Source organism: Ctenopharyngodon idella, chromosome 17 (genome assembly GCF_019924925.1).
Source record: "Ctenopharyngodon idella isolate HZGC_01 chromosome 17, HZGC01, whole genome shotgun sequence".
Taxonomy (NCBI): Eukaryota; Metazoa; Chordata; class Actinopteri; order Cypriniformes; family Xenocyprididae; genus Ctenopharyngodon; species Ctenopharyngodon idella.
The window spans coordinates 407,824-427,968 of NC_067236.1; the positions used below are offsets into that span (position 1 = coordinate 407,824).

Below are 20,145 nucleotides of genomic sequence, written 5' to 3' on the forward strand. Positions count from 1 at the left end.
AAGCAGCACAACTGTTTTCAACATTGATAATAATCAGAAATGTTTCTTGACCATCAAATCATCATATTAGAATGATTTCTGAAGGATCATGTGACACTGAAGATGGGAGTAATGATGCTGAAAAATCAGTTTTGATCACAGGAATAAATTACACTTTACTATATATTCACAATAAAAAGTATTTTAAATTGTAATATTTCAGAATGTTACTGTTTTTACTGTATGTTGATCCAATGAATGCAGCCTTTATGTGCAGAAGAGACTTTTGTTAAAAACATTAAAAATCTTATTGACCCCACACTTTTGAACATTAGTGTATGTTTAAGAGGATTTACTTACTAGTCATGTGGTCCGACAGGAACTTTTTTATCTGCTCCAACTCTGCTGTGGTGCAAGGCATCAGCAGGGAAGTATCTAGGAACATAAACAATTTGTCACAGAGCCAACAATATTATTATACAATGCCAGGTTTCATTAAAAGAAAAGAAACTAAAGGCAGAAAAAGAAGAATATACAGAAAATAACAGAATTTATGTTTTTAGGTTTACTTATTAAATATTGCTCATACAGCGTCATTTACATTTGGATGTCAAAGCCTTCTTAAAACAAATTAAATAAATAAAAAATGTAAATTTGAGAAAATAAAAAAGAAGAAAATAACAGATGATAACTCTGAAAATAAGAAGAAAATAACTCTGTCCTGACATCGTCAGTTACCTGGTTTATGGTATCAGTGCCTACACAATGCAAGAGTTCAGACCCTTTAAGCAATTAAAAGCAAATTTTTAAGTTTAAGTTATTAGCAAGCAGCATTATTTAGAGAAAACTGCTTGACATCACTAACCAGTCTATGAATCAGCAGGCGAAAATATTATTATTATTACAATAATAAGCATCAGAACTGTCATAAAAGTGGAGTGCAACCTTCCTTAGCAAGTATGACTGAGCTCTCGCAGTTTACAGGTTTGTGGGTTTGTAATTCAGCCGCAGCAGAATTGTTCATATGCTTCTAATGACTTAAAGGGTCTGAACTCTTGCATTGTGTAGGCATGATACCATATAAATCAGGTAATTGATGATGTCAGGGTGTGTGCTTCTGGGGCTTTCGCAGGTCGCACGGGTCGATGCTTTTAATGTCAAGCATTTTCTCTAAATGACGCTGCTTTGGCGGTGTTATTTAGTCTCTCCCGATAGAGCCCCTTTCCTTTCACTTTCTCCTCTCCACTTTCTATTCCCATAAAACTGCGCTGTATCGCAAAATTTATTTATTAAATTAATCTGCTCTCTCTCGCTGTTGCTCTTTATCTCGGGCTCGCTGAAGAAGTTACCATAGCAACGGATAGCGTATCCTGCTAATATGGCGGCGCCTTCCCGAAATGCAACGCGGAGTGAAAACATCGTGACGTAACTCCTCATTCTCTATAGTAGGATACATTTACGTTTATAAATTAGCCAGCTTCTAATCACCCATTGACAGCAAAACCTTTACAAAACTATCAAAACCTCTCATCTACACATAAAGATGTGATTAAAAGCCTAAACTATCATAAATCAAATGATAGGGTTAGCCTACCTCTTCTGAAAACGGGATGCTAACGGAGTTTTTCCGAAGACACTAAACTGTTTCTTTAAAGTAAATATTCAACATAAGTGTGTCAATTACATGTTAGAGAAGTGACAAGAACAATTGTGTGTATTATTCGTGTGATTTTAGCGACTAAACTCACCTAAAAGAAGTGAAAACAACAGCGAGAGACTGCTGTTTTTGCTGCTTGTCAGTTGTTGTTTCTCCGTTTCCATGATAACTCTGCGCCGCTCCAGTGTTTGAAAGCGGTTCGAATGATCAACGCGCGCACACGCATTAAAACACGTCACAGTCACGCAGCATTCACATAAATTACCATCTAGAATTAAAACATTACATAAAAAATCTCATTAATATTAAATCATGAATTTAAAACTCATTTTGTAGTTTTATGACCCAATCATAGGAGCAAAATACCACCCCAGCATGTGTTAGTGGGACAATTATGGCACTTTTATAACTTAACAATTGTATAACTTAAACTTTTATAACTTAATTATTTATTGTTTTTACAAACATTCAACCACGTTATTTTATTTGAAAGCGTGCTCATAGGTAGTTTTTTATACCAAGCTTTTGATATAGATATTAAGTCAGTCTCAATATTTTTTATTCAGTGCTTTCAGATTCTTTTTAACTGCAAAGATAATATAAAATAAATACACACTTATCAAAAAAGATGTCCTGTAAGCGCTCAGTAGAAACTGGACTATCGGCTTGCCACTGTTGCCACTGGTGTACCAACGGTACAAACCGCTGGTGGTGTGCCACCCAAAAAACGCTGGCAGACCGACGGCATTTCCAGATTGGTCGGCTTGCCGATGGTGTGCCGACGGTGGTCCGACTGTGTCTAGCCGCTGACTTTGTGCCGCCCAAAAAAGGCTGGCGGACCGCCAGGTCATTGTTAGCACATATCAGAAAGGCATTTATTTTCAATAAAAATTATAATAATGTTCTAAAAGTGGAAATAACCTGCCTAACGAGTGTTTAATAACTTTAAAAGTATTTATTGGGCAGGGTTAGCAGCATGTTCTCTTTCGATATTAGCCACTAGAGGGCAGAATAAGACAGGGAATCAATTAAAGAATGCAATAGTTATGCTAACCTATTGGTGCTCCAAAATCCCAGAGGGTTATCATTGGAATTTGCATTCATTCCAGGCTAACATTGAGGTAAATTCATTAGCCAATAGCCCATAGTAAATAAAACAATTTACAATTTGTCCAATCTGATTTGAACTATAATAAAACATAGAGATGCTCTAGTCCAGGGGCCAAAAACCTTTTTAAGCGTTTTTTATTCTGGGCTTGCAAACAAACTGCTTTGTAATAATTTCCCAAAATTTCATTTGTGTATTTACGAAGTTTGTAAACAAGACTTTAACACAGGCACACGCTGAACACGGACACAAAGAGGAGAACAGACGCGCCAGCAGAGAAAATACTGCACCATGCACAAGCTCACTGTTCACGAAATATAGGAAGAATAATATAATTATTACAGTGGGATTGATATGAATGTAACGACTTATGTAACAGAAAAGTTTTGATGGCTTTTCCTCTTATCTCCATATAAAGTAGTAGTATTAGCCTATATTTATCGAAAGGCGCTGCTTTGTGTATAGCGGTAACCATGGAAACGCTGTATCACTGCTGTTCCATTTTCATTCAGTCTGTCTGCTGATTTTGTTTTGTTATGTAGCATAATTTCACAAAGCTAGTCAGACCAGACCTAGTTTTTGCTGTTAATCTTGAAATTATTCAATAATTTAAATTAAAAACAACTGCTCATGCTCATGTGCATAACATCTTTGTTGGGATTATGATAAAAATGCAGTGTGTTTGCCTCTAATATCAAAGAGCTATACATATTTTTTTGTTTAATACGGTGACCGGGAGGGGACATGTTCGGTTCACTTAGTTTTGTCGTGGCCACGACATATAAACTCGTGGGAACGTGATAATATGTCAAGATATTAATTCATGGGAACGTGATAATAAGTCGTGGCCACGAGATCGTTTTGTCGAGGTAAAGACATCCTTATGTCGTGGCCACGCGATGTAAAGTCGTGGCCTCGAGATCATATGGTACGGAAGCCCTAAATGGCCATGGAATATTATTTTTTTCTATCTTGTTTTGTCGTGATCACGACTTAATTTTCTCGTGATCTCGAGATAACAAAAGTTGTTTTCTCGTCATCACGACATAAAAATTCTTTTTACAGTGATTGATTCTGAAACACACTGTACCCGGATTCTACTGTTGCTATAGTAACGAACACAACTTTCACGCGCATCTGATCGACGGATAAATCATGCGCACTTATATCTTGTGGATATTTCAGCAAAATGTTTACTTTTCTTAATAATAAAGTTTACAATAAATAAATACATATAGGCTAATCAATCACTGTTCAATAAATGTACGCTAAACATTTTATTTATGTAATTAACATGTTTAATGATCAAGAGCATTCAACATCTCAAGCGCAGCCAGAGTGCCTTCAGAAAGATGCCAGATTATTCTATAATTCTAAAAATTATTAGATTAAATATTTATTTTCCTTTCCATTCGTTATTTATTTATTTTCCATTCGTTTGAAATAAAATTATATTACATAATGTGTTTGTTATTTTTATTCCTCATGTAGGATAGGCTGTGATATCATTAAACTGTCTTCCTCCAGCTTCCATTAAAAAGAGGTGCAATAGGCCTACTCCAGATTTCAAAAAAAAAAAAAAAAACCCAAAAAAACAACAACTTTAATCCAGTTGATATAGACTAAAACAATCTTGGGATGCTGTTTGAGAAGAGTGTTTATGTAGGTGTGCTGTTTCCAACAAAGAAATGTAGAAAATACAATAGGTTACACATATCACTGAATTAAATGACATAGGCTATAAATCATATTTCTTATCATACATTGAGTGAGTGAGGTAAACGAACACTGAAACTGCGATGATTAAAATGGCGTCTTAAAGATACACAATAAGATGCAAACAGAATACTATATATTGACATCAAAATTAGTTTTAATAAGCAATAACTTTAGTATCACACCGAACTATTGCGGTCGTGAAACTGTGGTGAGTCATGCACTAGTCAGAACGATAACAGATACACTTTCAAGCAAAATAATCATATTCAAGCATTTAACAGTTAAGTTAATTACTTAACGCACACAATACTGCACAAAATAAAGCGATCACGAAGACTCTCTCTGTCCGAAACTCGTACAATCTGGGCCAATATGAACTAATACAGTAAAGAGGATATTTACCGCACATCATCAGTTAAATTTGGTAATATACTGACACCTGTTGGCACATTTGTGTAATTTAGAGCAGAGATTAAGTCGTGATCACGAGAAAACAACTTTTGTTATCTCGAGATCACGAGAAAATTAAGTCGTGATCACGACAAAACAACTTTTGTTATCTCGAGATCACGAGAAAATAAGTCGTGATCACGACAAAACAAGATAGAAAAAAAAAAATAATTCCTGGCCGTTTAGGGCTTCCGTAATATGGTGAGGGAACGATATATTTTTTTCTCGTGGCCACAACTTCATTATATTGAGGGAAAGACATCTATTTCTCATGGCCACGAGTTAAATGTGTAAACAACCTGCGCTACCATAGCAACCTGGAATTATCAGATATGGATAAGATTATAATAATATTTATTTTTAATTAAGAAAAAGCGCGGAATTAAGAAATGATTATATTAACATACCTATTGTGTTGTGTGCGATGCCTGCAGCAGCATTCGAATGAAGTTTATCAATAAATATTAGAATATGCCGTGTATATTTTTATCACATCCAACAGTCTTTTAAATCCACTCACTGATTGTTAATTTTTAATTTCATATTTTTTATATTATTTAATTATTATTAGGCTATAGGGTACAGTTTATTACTCTTGTTTGTTTTTGTTTTCTCAGTTGTCTTTATTCGTTTTAATACATTATGTTTTAATTTAAACAGAATCCAAGTTGTTTGATGACTGACAACGATTTAGTATCAAAAAAATGCAAGAAGTCCTCACAGCCAAGCTAATGTGTTCATTAGACATACAACACCTCAACAAACTGCATGGATTTGATCCTTTGGAACAAAACTGGAATGGTGAGTTTAATGATATTCAGAATAGTGAAGGGTTGTTTTATTTTGGGAAAAAATGTATTGGCCATGTCTAAGTGCATGTGAAATTTGTCCACACACACACGTGGTATAAATTAAAGTTTTTAAACTTGTCTTTCAAAGATGGTCATGGAGAAACTGCCTTCAAAACCCTTCCCGCTGTCCTGCCATCATCGCCATGCCTCACAAATGGGAAAATGGTGCTGAAATGAAGCACAGCTTACCTGACATTCAGCCTGTAAGTAAAAGCAACACTGCAAAATTAGCTTTGATAAATTACACTGCTCTGTATACATATGGATCCATTTCTCCTTTCCTTTAGTGATTCTGCTTGTTAATAGGTTAGTCCACCCAAAAATGAAAATTCTGTCATTAATTTCTCACCCTCATGTCGTTCCACACCTATGAGACCTTCACTCATCTTTGGAACACAGATCAAATTCTTTTCAAAGAAATTAGAGAAATTTCTGTCCCTCTATTGACAGTCCACGCAACTAAAATTTTTAAGGCCCAGAAACGTAGTAGACATTGCTAAAGTTCTCAGTGTGACTCCAGAGGTTTAACCTCACATCTTGTCTACACCAGACTTGAGTTTTGTCGCATCGCACCACAACAGCTAAAAGCTGTCTACACTGAACGCGACAAACCGACCGTTGCAGAGCACTCGGACTACATCAGAAATAGAACAGGGAATCCGTTTACTCGGGAATTTGGTGTTGCGCCGCATCCAGTGTAGACAATATGACTGATTATAATGGGTTCTATTTTCTTTTGATGTGTCGCTTTGCTCACGTCCGGTGTAGACACGGTTTCAGATTTATGAAGTGACACGAGTGCTTTGTGCAAAAAAAACATAACTTTTGCATTTACACAACAACGTCTGCTCTTGCATCAAAACAACATGAATGTGTTGAGGTGCTCCTGTGAACATGCATTGGAGATTATTATTTTGTAAATAAAGTGGAAAATTATGGTTAGGGAATAAAATACAGAATATACTTGCATCGCTTCCTAAAACTGAGGTTAAACCACTGGAGTCACATGGATTACTTTAATGTCTTTTACTACCTTTTGTGGGCCTTAAAAGTGGTAGTTGCATAGCTGTCAACAGAGGGACAGAAATCTGTCAGATTTCATTAAAAAGATCTTCATTTGTGCTCTGAAAATGTCTTTGAGGTTTGGAAAGACATGAGTTATTAAAGGGTAGGTAACGCAACATTTTCTGCCAATCTCATGTTATCTTGAGTACCTATAGAGTAGTATTGCATCCTTCATATTAGTTTTATCATATTTATAAAAGATAGATATTCTGTACCGAGTCTTTCCACAAAAGCCAAGCCCCTGGAGGCGTGGCTGCTGTGGGCAGAACTAAAGAGTCATGAGCGCGCAGCTTTTGCGTACAGATCGTCTGCAAGCTGCAACATCATTATAAATAAAAAGGGAACAAAAACGCTCATGTCGTTTACATTATATGCACTTGAGTGGTGATTGCCAATAAAACACAGACATTTGATGCAGTTTTACTCACCGCCCGCGATCTGGGACTTACAAAGCATTCATCACCGAAATCAAACATACATGCTTCATACAACTCGTGTTTTGAAACTTTGGTCATGTTTAGCATGAGAATGCAACTCTTGAACTGTGTAATTTAACTTTTTTTTTTTTTTTTTTTGGGTGAACTAACCCTTTAACAGCAGTTGTAATTCAGTGACCATATTTTAATTTAGTACAGCACTGCTTCAGTGTAACTTTTACTTAATTTAACACTGCTTATGTTGTCACAGTGCATGCCAACTGAACTTTATTTATTCTTTGAAGGTTGGGACTAATATGGCGCATTACCTGAGCAGTGAGACAAGCCAGGATCCACATGACTTGATGCCTTGAGGACAAAGAGAAGTCCCAAGTTTTTTTTTATTTTTAATAACATTATTTTTTCATTGTGGCATTGAACAGAAGATCTTATTTTAAGCTATGCATGTATATTTCAATTTTTATTTTATTTTATTTTTTTTTAACATATATGAAATACTGTTCAAAGCCTTCTGCACCCATTTAGGAGGTTTTGTAGCATGCAAACTTTAATATACAGTAGTAGTACATTTGAAGTGGATCAAAAAAGTTCATCAAAGTTGTCCAAAAAACTAAGTTGTCCTAAGAAGAAGGTTTTAGGGATAACTTTGATGAAAGGTTTTGATCCACTTCAAATGTTGACCAGTGTATTAAGAGGGGTTCCCTCAACACTTTGCTGCCTCCTTAAGAACTTTGATCATCATCATCATGATCACCACAAAACATATTTGTGGTTTTATTACTTAAGGTATGTTTACAACACATCAATGCATACAATCTACAGTGTTGACTTTTTATTAAAGATATGTTTATTTATTGAAGAATTTAATGTTATGAATTTATGTGTACTCGTAGTTTTTCATTTAGTGTTCATTTTGTCTTTGTGTGTTCTGTATGTACATTTTATGTATGTTTTGAGTTTACATGGTTGTGAAGGTTTTAAATATAGGTTTTACTTGTGTACTGTTTGTACACATTTATAGGTTTGAATTTAATATTTGTACTGTACACTTTTGTGTAGGTTTAAATGTAGTGTTCATTTTGAATTTTTGTGTGTTCTGTATACATATTTATGTTTTGAGTTTACTCTGTACATGTTTGTGTAGGTTTTGAATGTGTACTGTTTGTACAAATTTGAGTTTTGAATTGATGTATGTACACTTATGATATTTACATTAAATGACTCCACAATATTTCATTTGTAATTTAAAATATATTTGTTAAAACATATTTTATACAAATAAACAATCTAGAAAACAAAGTATGTTTTATATATTATAATAATGTCATGAATAAAAGTAAATAGTTAACCCAACTGTTGGGTTATTTTTAACCCAATTGGCTTTTAACCCAACCATTGGGTTAAAAATAACCCACAGTTAGGAAGGTGCTATGTTAACCCATAGTTGGGTTACTTGTTGGGTTATTTTTAACCCAACATTTTTTAGTGAGTAGTGTTTCCCAAACAACCTGGCTCTGTAGTAGCCCTAGCACTGCACATTTTGTCTCTCTAAAGCTGATTCAACTTACCAGCTTGTTAGTCGAGAGACTCCAAGGCCGGAAAAGGGTGTTAGATAAGGAAGTCATCCAAAATGTGTATTGCTGGGGATACTCTAGGACCACAGTTGAGAACCACTGTCATCCAGCAAGCATAAAACTTTCATCCACTCCTTGCTCTGTGTTACAATAAAGCAGAAAAATGAAATATTTTCAGTAAAGTAAATTAGTCTTTAAAAAAGTTGTCATTTATTTAAATAGATTACCTTCAAATGTTTCCATTAAATAGCAGGTTGTTGTAGTCTTTGCTTCACAGATTATTCCATTTGTCTAAATCACAAGTATAAACACATTTAGTACAACAAAAATGCAAAAACTTACATAGCTTCATAAGAAACAACAGTATAAAGATGCTTCAGATACTCCTGTAATACATTTACATGCATTACTATATATAACATGCATTATGAATATACCACATTTCTGAAAATACCAGATTTGCAGTTAGTGTTACTACGATAAACCTAATAAACAGTAAATCTAGGTTATTTATCGATAAAAACACATTGTAACTGTCGTTAACTACTCATAAACTAATCGTTCATTGGTTGCACAACGTTTCTCCAGTTTTTTGCGTAGAAGCTTTTGGGAATAATTGAATAATAATTCAAACAGCTCTGTTGTGGTGCCGCATGACCGAGAATCGAGGACCGAGAATGGAGGACCGAGCTCGCGCTTCATAGGCCGAGCTGATAAACGGTCCGTGCGCCACGGCTCAAATAAGAAGTGCTCTTTCGTTCCGCATTTCTAATCACACCTGTACAAAAAAAGTACAAGCTTGAAGCTCAAATTTAGCTGTCATATTATGAAAGATTATCACAAAGACCGTAAAACATGCGTAATGTTGGATATTGATTGCTGAGACCTAGTCTTCCTTAGTTTAGCGATATATATTTCACAAGACAATATTATTAGTTACCATTGTAAGGTAATACATCTCTAAGCAGTTTCGCTAGTATGTTTACTTTATCACTGCTAGCGAGCTGACTGGGATAGCTAACGTTAATCATTACCAGTCGATCTCACTTACCGGAGAACATTAAAACTGACTAGAAAATTACGACTTAAAAATATAAAATTCAGTTTTAGAATATATGTAATGTTTCAGTACACAATACCTAATGTTATAGAAGTTATATTCACGAAAACGACATGACTTACCTTCATAATATCAGGTTGCAGCAGCTTCTTTCTGTTGACTGTCACTGGACCGTTAAAATTTGAACCGCCGTCACAGGATCCGTATTTAACCCAACAGATGGGTTATTAATAAAAATAACCCAACGATGTTAAAAATAACCCAACATTTTTGGTAAATAACCCAACATGGTGACCCAATATGTGTAACCCAACGGTTGGGTTAATAAAATAACCCAACGTTTTTTACTGTGTATCATTATTGTTTTGTTTTTTTTATTCATTGTTATGTAGCCCTATTTGCTTTATTTTCCCCTTCATTTCTTGTATCCTTTCTGTAGGCCTATATTATGTTAGCTATATTTTGTAAATACTTTAAATGCCAGATCATGCCAATATGTGACTTTATGACTGTATTGACTGTAGCCGTGAAGATAGGCTAAATGAGCGTCTGTTATCATTTGTAGCCCCTCGTGCCCGTGACAGCATTTGAATGAAGTTCGAATAATTTATTATTATTAATTGGTTATATGTTAAAAGAATATTTAAGCTAAAAAAAAAAAAAAAAATCCATTCACTGACATAGCCTAGACAAAAACTTAATTTTGTTCATCATTTTATTCATTTTATTTAGGTTTAATATGCATATTAATAATAATAATAATAATAATAAAGACACGATCAGATTAAAAGGCTGTGAGAGATGGATAGAGATGGATGGAGAGTTTTCTTCTAGGCCTTTATTAATGTTCTTACATTCTTTTATCATTAAATGAAGTTTGTTATCAAATTGATAATAAACTTCATTTGAATGCTATAGTGGCAACATCGCGCGCAATAGGCTATTTATAGCTTATTACATTGCGCGCGATGTTGACTATATAGACAGCATTCAAATATATTAATATAATAATTTCTTAATTCCGCCCTTATTTTATCATTCTTCATTAAAATTCATATCTGATAATTCCAGGTTGCTATGGTAGCGCAGGTTGTTTACACATTTAACTCGTGGCCATGAGAAATAGATGTCCTTACCTCGACAAAACGATCTCGTGGCCACGACTTATTATCTCGTTCCCACGAATTAATATCTTGACATATTATCACGTTCCCACGAGTTTATATGTCGTGGCCACGACAAAACTAAGTGAACCGAACATGTCCCCTCCCGGTCACCGTATTAAACAAAACAATATGTATAGCTCTTTGATAGAGGCAAACACACTGCATTTTTATCATAATCCCAACAAAGATGTTATGCACATGAGCATGAGCAGTTGTTTTTAATTTAAATTATTGAATAATTTCAAGATTACCAGCAAAAACTAGGTCCGGTCTGACTTTAGCTTTGTGAAATTATGCTACATAACAAAACAAAATCAGCAGACGGACTGAATGAAAATGGAACAGCAGCGATACAGCGTTTCCATGGTTACAGCTATACACAAAGCAGCGCTTTTCGATAAATATAGGCTAATACTACTACTTTATACGGAGATAAGAGGAAAAGCCATCAAAACTTTTCTGAAGACAGTTCCCTTCAGAGATACATTCATATCAGTCTCACTGTAATATTTATATTATTCTTCCTATATTTCGTGAACAGTGAGCTTGTGCATGGTGCAGTATTTTCTCTGCTGGCGCGTCTGTTCTCCTCTTTGTGTCCGTATTCAGCGTGTGCCTGTGTTAAAGTCTTGTTTACAGACTTCGTAAATACACAAATGAAATTTTGGGAAATTATTACAAAGCAGTTTGTTTGCAACCCAGAATAAAAAAACACTTAAAAAGGTTTTTGGCCCCTGGACTAGAGCATCTCTATGTTTTATTATAGTTCTAATCAGATTGGATTGGTAAGTTTGACACCCCTGATATACAGCTGTAAATTGTTTTATTTACTATGGGCTATTGGCTAATAAATTTAACCTCAATGTTAGCCTGGAATGAATGCAGATTCCAATGATAACCCTCTGGGATTTTGGAGCACCAACTTGTAACAGTAGGTCAACAAATCTATTGCATTCTTTAATTGATTCCCTGTCTTATTCTGCCCTCTAGTGGCTAATATCGAAAGAGAACATGCTGCTAACCCTGCCCAATAAATACTTTTAAAGTTATTAAACACTCGTTAGGCAGGTTATTTCCACTTTTAGAACATTATTTTCATTTTTATTGAAAATAAATGCCTTTCTGATATGTGTGAAAATAGAGAAGAGCGAACTCGGCAAAAGGCGGATTCGAAACCGCAGCGATCGCAGTAAAAGCTGGTATTGCGATCCAACGCCTTACTGTTGCGCCAATGTCGTAATAACGACTTATTACATTGAAATAACGACTTAATATCTTGAAATAATGATTTAATATCTTGAAATAACGAGATATTATGTCGTAATAACAATTTATTATGTTGAAATAACGACTTAATATCTTGAAATAACGGGATATTATGTTGAAATAACGACTTAATATCTTGAAATAACGAGATATTATGTCGTAATAACGACTTATGTTGAAATAACGACTTAATATCTTGAAATAACGAGATATTATGTCGTAATAACGACTTATTATGTTGAAATAACGACTTAATATCTTGAAATAACGGGATATTATGTTGAAATAATGACTTAATATCTTGAAATAACGAGATATTATGTCGTAATAACGACTTATTATGTTGAAATAACGACTTAATATCTCGAAATAACGACTTAATGTACGTGATCTCATGAGAATACGTGTGTATTTTTACGTAAATTGTGGTTCTACCACACGTACATTTACTTACGTTTTCATACACACAAAAACGTACAACATTGACGTATTTAGAGGACTAAAACGTAAAAATACTTACGTATTAACAGCAATAAAAACGTAAATCATGTAACGTAAAGTGTGAATGTATAAGAATTCCCAAGAATTCCCATTCACATTTAATGTTGTTTTTAGTCGAATTTATTGAAAGCAGTTTACTCATCTTCTTAATATGAATAAACATTTCTGTTCGTGACTTGTGCTGCTCGTTTCAGAGGATTGCATAATGTTAAACAAGACTACAATTTAAAACCTTATGAATAAATTTTCTGTAACTGTTTAACCATTTTGTAATATTTAGTTTGTTTGCTGTGCCACACAGAAGGCGTTTTCTCCAATGCAGTGACTGACAATACAACCAAAACACAACATAAATTCACAAATCACATCAATTTTATTTGTTCGCTGTACTCCCAATCTTTAGAATCCATGTTTGTAAGGAACAGATCCAAATTCAGCCCTTTATCCATCGATCTTCATTTTGATTCTCAGCAACAGCGACCATCACATATAAAGCTCGCATTGCATTTGCAGCGCTAGCTTGTTAACCTGCTAACAGTCGCTCGCGCGCTCCTTTTTCAACGCGTTCTTCAAACAGCTGTGGTAAGTCGGATCAGTCTACAAACACGGTGAGTCATGTCATCCTCTCCCAGCATTGCTACCTGTTCCATTTGCCACATGTTTACCATAGCTCTCTCTGTCAGCGACGAGGGATTTACATGTCATAAATGTAGGGAAATAGTCAGGCTGACAGAGAGAATCTCAGAATTAGAGACACGCATCCAAACTTTAATCGAGGATAGTAAGAATGCAAGGGCTTCAGATACTGTTTTGGATGCGACTAGCTTAGTGAACTCTGTACATTGTTCGGTTCCGGCTGTAGAGCCCGCGCAGCAGGGCACTTGTGTATACTACATTTAGTCAAGGCGGCTAAACTGCCTCCATGCCATAAATATGGTAGAACCATCACTTCTACCACTAAAGATTGCTTTATAAATAATCTTCCTGATCATTTTCATCGCCTTAGCATACCAGACAGCTTAGAAGACCTCGATGTTGCAACAGAAACTATTGCCTCTGTCTTTTCCAGCACATTAGACTCAGTTGCTCCTTTGCGTTTAAAAAAGATTAAGGAAATTAATCCAATGCCATGGTACAATGACCACACTCGGGCCCTAAAGCTAGCAGCCAGAAAAATGGAGCGCAGCTGGAAGAAATCAAAACTAGAAGTATTTCGTATTTCGTGGAGAGAGAGAATGATTGAGTACAGAAAGGCCTTAAAATCTGCTAGATCTGCCTATTTTTCTAAACTCTTAGAAGAAAATAAACACAACCCTAGGTATTTATTTGATACAGTGGCTAAATTAACAAGAAATAAAGCTTCAACTTCTGATGTTTCCAAAGAGCACAGCAGTAATGACTTTATGAACTTCTTTACTTGCAAGATTGATAATATTAGAGAAAAAATAATAACCATGCAACCGTCTACTACAGTATCGTGTCAGATAGTGCATTGTAGTGTCCCTGAGGAAAAATTCAATTCATTTACTGCTTTAGGAGAGGAAGAATTGTCTAAACTTGTTAAATCATCAAAATCAACAACATGTATGTTAGACCCTATACCGACTAAGCTATTGAAAGAAATGCTTCCAGAGGTCATAGACCCTCTTCTCAATATCGTCAATTCATCTTTATCATTAGGATACGTACCAAAAACTTTTAAGCTGGCTATTATTAAACCTCTTATTAAAAAACCACAACTTGATCCTAGAGAATTAGTCAATTACAGGCCGATCTCAAATCTCACTTTTCTGTCAAAAATACTAGAAAAGGCAGTATCATCACAGCTATGTTCCTTTTTAGAAAGAAATGGTATCTGTGAGGATTTCCAGTCAGGATTTAGACCGTACCATAGTACTGAGACTGCTCTCATTAGAGTTACTAATGATTTGCTCTTATCATCAGATCGTGGTTGTATCTCTCTATTAGTGTTACTGGATCTTAGTGCAGCATTTGACACTATTGATCACAATATTCTTTTAAATAGACTCGAAAATTATGTTGGCATTAGTGGAATTGCATTGTCATGGTTCAAATCATACTTATCTGACCGTTATCAGTTTGTAGTAGTAAACGAAGACATGTCATATCGATCACAAGTTCAATATGGAGTACCACAAGGCTCAGTACTAGGACCGTTACTGTTCACTCTGTACATGCTACCCTTGGGAGATATCATTAGGAAGCATGGCGTTAGTTTTCACTGTTACGCTGATGATACTCAGCTCTATATTTCTTCGCGCCCTGGCGAAACTTACCAATTCACAAAATTAACGGAATGCATAGCTGATATAAAAAATTGGATGACCAGTAATTTCCTACTACTAAATTCAGAAAAAACAGAGATTCTAATTTTTGGACCAAAAACTTCTTCACGTAATAACCTAGAATATTGTCTAACACTTGATGGCTGCTCTGTTAAGTCTTCGTCGTCAGTTAGGAACCTGGGTGTGCTTTTTGATACCAATCTTTCATTTGAAGGCCATGTTACTAGCATCTGTAAAACCGCATTCTTCCATCTTAAAAATATATCTAAACTACGACATATGCTCTCAATGAAAAATGCAGAACAGTTAGTTCATGCGTTCATGACCTCAAGGCTAGATTACTGTAACGCTCTACTGGGTGGTTGTTCTGCTCGCCTGATAAATAAACTACAGCTCGTACAAAATGCAGCAGCTAGAGTTCTTACTAGAACCAGGAAGTATGACCATATTAGCCCAGTTCTGTCAACACTGCATTGGCTTCCTGTTAAACATCGTATAGATTTTAAAATCTTGCTAATTACTTACAAAGCACTAAATGGTTTAGCTCCCCAGTACCTGAGCGAGCTCCTAATTCATTATAGTCCTTCACGTCTATTGCGATCTCAGAATTCAGGCCAGCTGATAATACCTAGAATATCAAAATCAACTGCAGGTGGTAGATCCTTCTCCTATTTGGCACCTAAACTCTGGAACAATCTTCCTAGCATTGTTCGGGAAGCAGACACACTCTGTCAGTTTAAATCTAGACTAAAAACGCATCTCTTTAACCTGGCATACACATAACACATTACCAATTTATATTTCCAAATCCGTTAAAGGATTATTAGGCTGCATAAATTAGGTCAGCCGGAACCGGGAACACTTCCTATAACACCTGATGTACTCGTTACATCAGAAGAAGAATGGCATCTACGCTAATATTAGTCTTTCTGTTTATCCCGAGGTTCACCGTAGTCAACCGGATCCGGGCCGTATCCAGGTGAGACCAAGGACCTGCACCTTGACACGACCACAACGCAGCCCTGAAGTATCAGCAGAGATTGAGTCAACTAGATCATCCCCTGTGAAGGCCTCATCGACACGACAGCCACGACACAGTTCCTCAACAACCGTCCATACCGGCGTGATGAATACGATCCTCAATTGGATGGAACTGAAATAAATACTTTTAATGTTGCGATCCTATTGGACTTATGATAGCAACCTGAATTGTAACAAAGCACTGTTGGCCAGAGGAGAACTGGCACCCCGACTAAGCCTGGTTTCTCCCAAGGTTTTTTTCTCCATTTTAACACCAATTTGCCACTTGTCTGCCACCTGATGTCACCTGATGGAGTTTGGGTTCCTTGCCGCTGTCGCCTCTGGCTTGCTTAGTTGGGGACACTTGACTTGACATTTGATATTCAACAATGCTTTTGATCTGCCTGCATTGACACTATTCTTTAAGAGCTGCTGTGCAGCCAAACAATGTACCAGTTATCAATGTAAAGCTGCTTTGACACAATCTACATTGTAAAAAGCGCTATATAAATAAAGGTGACTTGACTTGACTTGACATGGTTTACGGCACTGATATCAAACGCTCATTGGTTCTCACCTTCGTCACAGATTACGACATGCAGTGTTTCCGTGGATTAACATTTGAAATGAGTGTCGCGCCTTCACGGAGAGAAGCCGGATTCTTCATATTTTCATGGATTAATAAGTTAAATTCTGCTCTGTACCCTATAAAAAACTATTACCACCAGAGAGGACTGTGATTGAAACTCATCATCATTTGAACTACTTTTGGTACCACTTTTGACATTTTCGCAAAAAAATAAATGATTGTGATTACGCTTGTTTGTCTGTCATTCTTTTATTTATATTAGTAGATAGTTTAAAGAAATGGTTATGGGTAGGTTTAGGGGTAGGCGTAGGATTAGTGGCTCAAATATCGTTTTAATGTTATATTTTTACTAAAATTGTAATTTTCCTACACATTTCTTCCCATTATGTTTTATTCTTTTAACATTCTGTATAAAAATGGGTAGGTTTAGGTTAATACGTACTTATTATGTTGAAATAACGACTTAATATCTCGAAATAACGACTTAATATCTTGAAATAACAAGATAAGTATTACCTAATTTTTTTTCCCTCCCCACCAATTATTATTATTATTATTATTTTTTTTCACCATGCGGTTCAGGGCTTCCGTAGCGGTGGGGGCTTAGCTACTATTTACATAAATAAATTTAAATGCCATCTACTTGCCACAGAATTGTCTGAAGCACAGCTATTCAAGATGGATGGTTGCAATCCACTTTTATGTATACTTTTTTTGTACTTTTTTTATACTAATTTTTCTGTATTATGCGGACCAGTAAAGTAATTTGGCAAATGTCACTTTTTTAAAAAGACCAAGCTACTGCGCACATACACACTCAAACACGCAAACCTATAGACTAAACACGTAAATGAACGGCAAGAATGCATTAAAAGTATTCGGTTTTCAGTAGGAAAGGTGTCATTTAAGCAGCCCCTAAAGTAATAATTACCAATTTTTACAACAGAAGTGATTCAATGAAAAACCAACTTTAGCTCAATAAGAATTTTCCTATTGTCACTGTGAAGCTGCTTTGAAACAATATGTATTGTGAAAAGCGCTATATAAATGAAGATGACTTGACTTGACTACAGCGTAACTGCAGATTCAGTTTCACTTTTCATGTAATGATAAATAGGTAACACTTTTTTTTATTGTCCTGTTCTACCACAGTATATACTGTAGTACCAGAGTATGTACTAAAGTAATAAAGGAATTAGACTGAACTTAATCCTAACCTTAACCCACATATATTAGTAACTGGTTAACTAATAGTACTCATTATTTTCTTGGCTAAGTAAAATTAAATTTAAATATAAAAACTTGTGTGTTGGTACTGCCAAAATGTAAATTTTCTTTTCAGATCAACAAGAATGTATAGAGGACACACTGTCAACAGAGGAAGTGTCTGCCATTGGAATGAGTGAGGTTTTGATGGAGGCAGAATCTATTGTGACAGCTATGCAAGAAAGAGTCGAGAAACAAAAAGAGAGACATTACAAAATTCAGTGTGGGTGACAAGGTATGGAGGCAAAATATCAGGATGGAACAACATAAAGGTGGCAAACTAGAGGCCAACTTTATGGGCCCCTATACAGTAACAAATTTGGAGAGCAACAGTGCTGACTTGGAAGATGAGAAGGGTGTAATATTTCCAAAAATCAACACTGACCACAAGGCACTGTGTCTAAGACCTTCCCCACATTTCACAATTTTCCAAGTTGAAAAATCTCAAGTTTCTTCAACTTTCTCAGCCAACTCTACATTAGCATTAGCTATAGTCCCAGTGCTCTCTTTGGCTCCTACAATTCTACAATAGGGGTAAAATCTTTGCGTGGCAGGGGCAGCTGCCACTGAGACCTGTCACTCGACCCGTCGCCGCTAGTGGCAGCTGCCACTCGACCTGTCACTGCTATATGCGCCTGTCACTCGACCTGTCACCACTGCCACTCGACCTGTCACATATATACGTGCCTGTCACTCGACCTGTCACAGATATATGCGCCTATCAGTCGACCTGCCACGGCTATACCCGCCTGCCCCACGACCTGTCACAGATATATGCGCCTGTCAGTCGACCTGCCACGGCTATACCCGCCTGCCCCGCGACCTGTCACGGATAAACGCGTCTGTCACTCGATCTGCCACGGCTATACCCGCCTGCCCCGTGACCTGCCACGGATAAACGCGCCTGTCAGTCGACCTGTCACGGCTATAGGCTACCCGCCTGCCTTGCGACCTGTCACGGATACCCAGGTGAAAAAAGTACACTTCTATAATGTACTTAAAGTGCTCTATTTTCGTGCACTAATTTCGTACTTTCGAACATAGGCTACTAAAAATTCTTCTTTAGTACTTCTTAAGATAATCTTAAGAGCATCTAAGTGTACTCAACTGTGCTATTTTGAGACACCATGAAATATGAACTAAAATGTGCTTTAAATATACTATCTCTGTATTTAAAAAAAAATATTTAGTTACCACTTGTATCATGGGTTCAAATGTACTGTAAGCGGTATCTAATTATATTTTTTTAAAACACAGAGATAGTATATTAAAAGCACAATTTAGTTCATATTTCATGGTGTCTCAAAATAGCACACTTGAGTGCACTTAGATGTTCTTATTATTATCTTAAGAAGTACTAAAGAAGAATTTTTTAGTATATTAAGTTAGAAATTAGTGCATGAAAATAGAGCACTTTAAGTACATTATACAGTATCTCACATTTTTGTAAATATTTTATTATATCTTTTCATGTGACAACACTGAAGAAATGACACTTTGCTACAATGTAAAGTAGTGAGTGTACAGCTTGTATAACAGTGTAAATTTGCTGTCCCCTCAAAATAACTCAACACACATAGCCATTAATGTCTGACCACAAAAGTGAGTACACCCCTAAGTGAATATGTTCAAATTGGGCCCAAAGTGTCAATATTTTGTGTGGCCACCTTTATTTTCCTGCACTGCCTTAACCCTCTTGGGCATGGAGTTCACCAGAGCTTCACAGGTTGCCACTGGAGTCCTCTTCCACTCCTCCATGACGACATCACGGAGCTGGTGGATATCAGAGACCTTGACCTCCACCTTCAATTTGAGGATGCCACACAGATGCTCAATAGGGTTTAGGTCTGGAGACATTGTTTAGCAAGGTAGTGGTCGCCTTGGAGGTGTGTTTGGGGTCGTTATCATGTTGGAATACTGCCCTACGGCCCAGTCTCTGAAGGGAGGGGATCATGCTCTGCTTCAGTATGTCACAGTACATGTTGGCATTCATGGTTCCCTCAATGAACTGTAACTCCCCAGTGCCGGCAGCACTCACGCAGCCCCAGACCATGACACTCCCACCACCATGCTTGACTGTAGGCAAGACACACTTGTCTTTGTACTCCTCACCTGGTTGCCACCACACACG

General features: G+C 36.3%; 1 long non-coding RNA gene across 1 annotated transcript; it reads right to left on the reverse strand.

Moving 5' to 3' along the window:
* Positions 1-325: 325 nt before the first annotated feature.
* Positions 326-9,325, reverse strand: LOC127498490 (uncharacterized). The gene is made up of 3 exons (XR_007925903.1): positions 9,068-9,325; positions 8,835-8,980; positions 326-414 (listed from the first exon to the last, which is right to left on the reverse strand). It is a non-coding gene; the product is annotated as an uncharacterized LOC127498490 (long non-coding RNA).
* Positions 9,326-20,145: the final 10,820 nt, after the last annotated feature.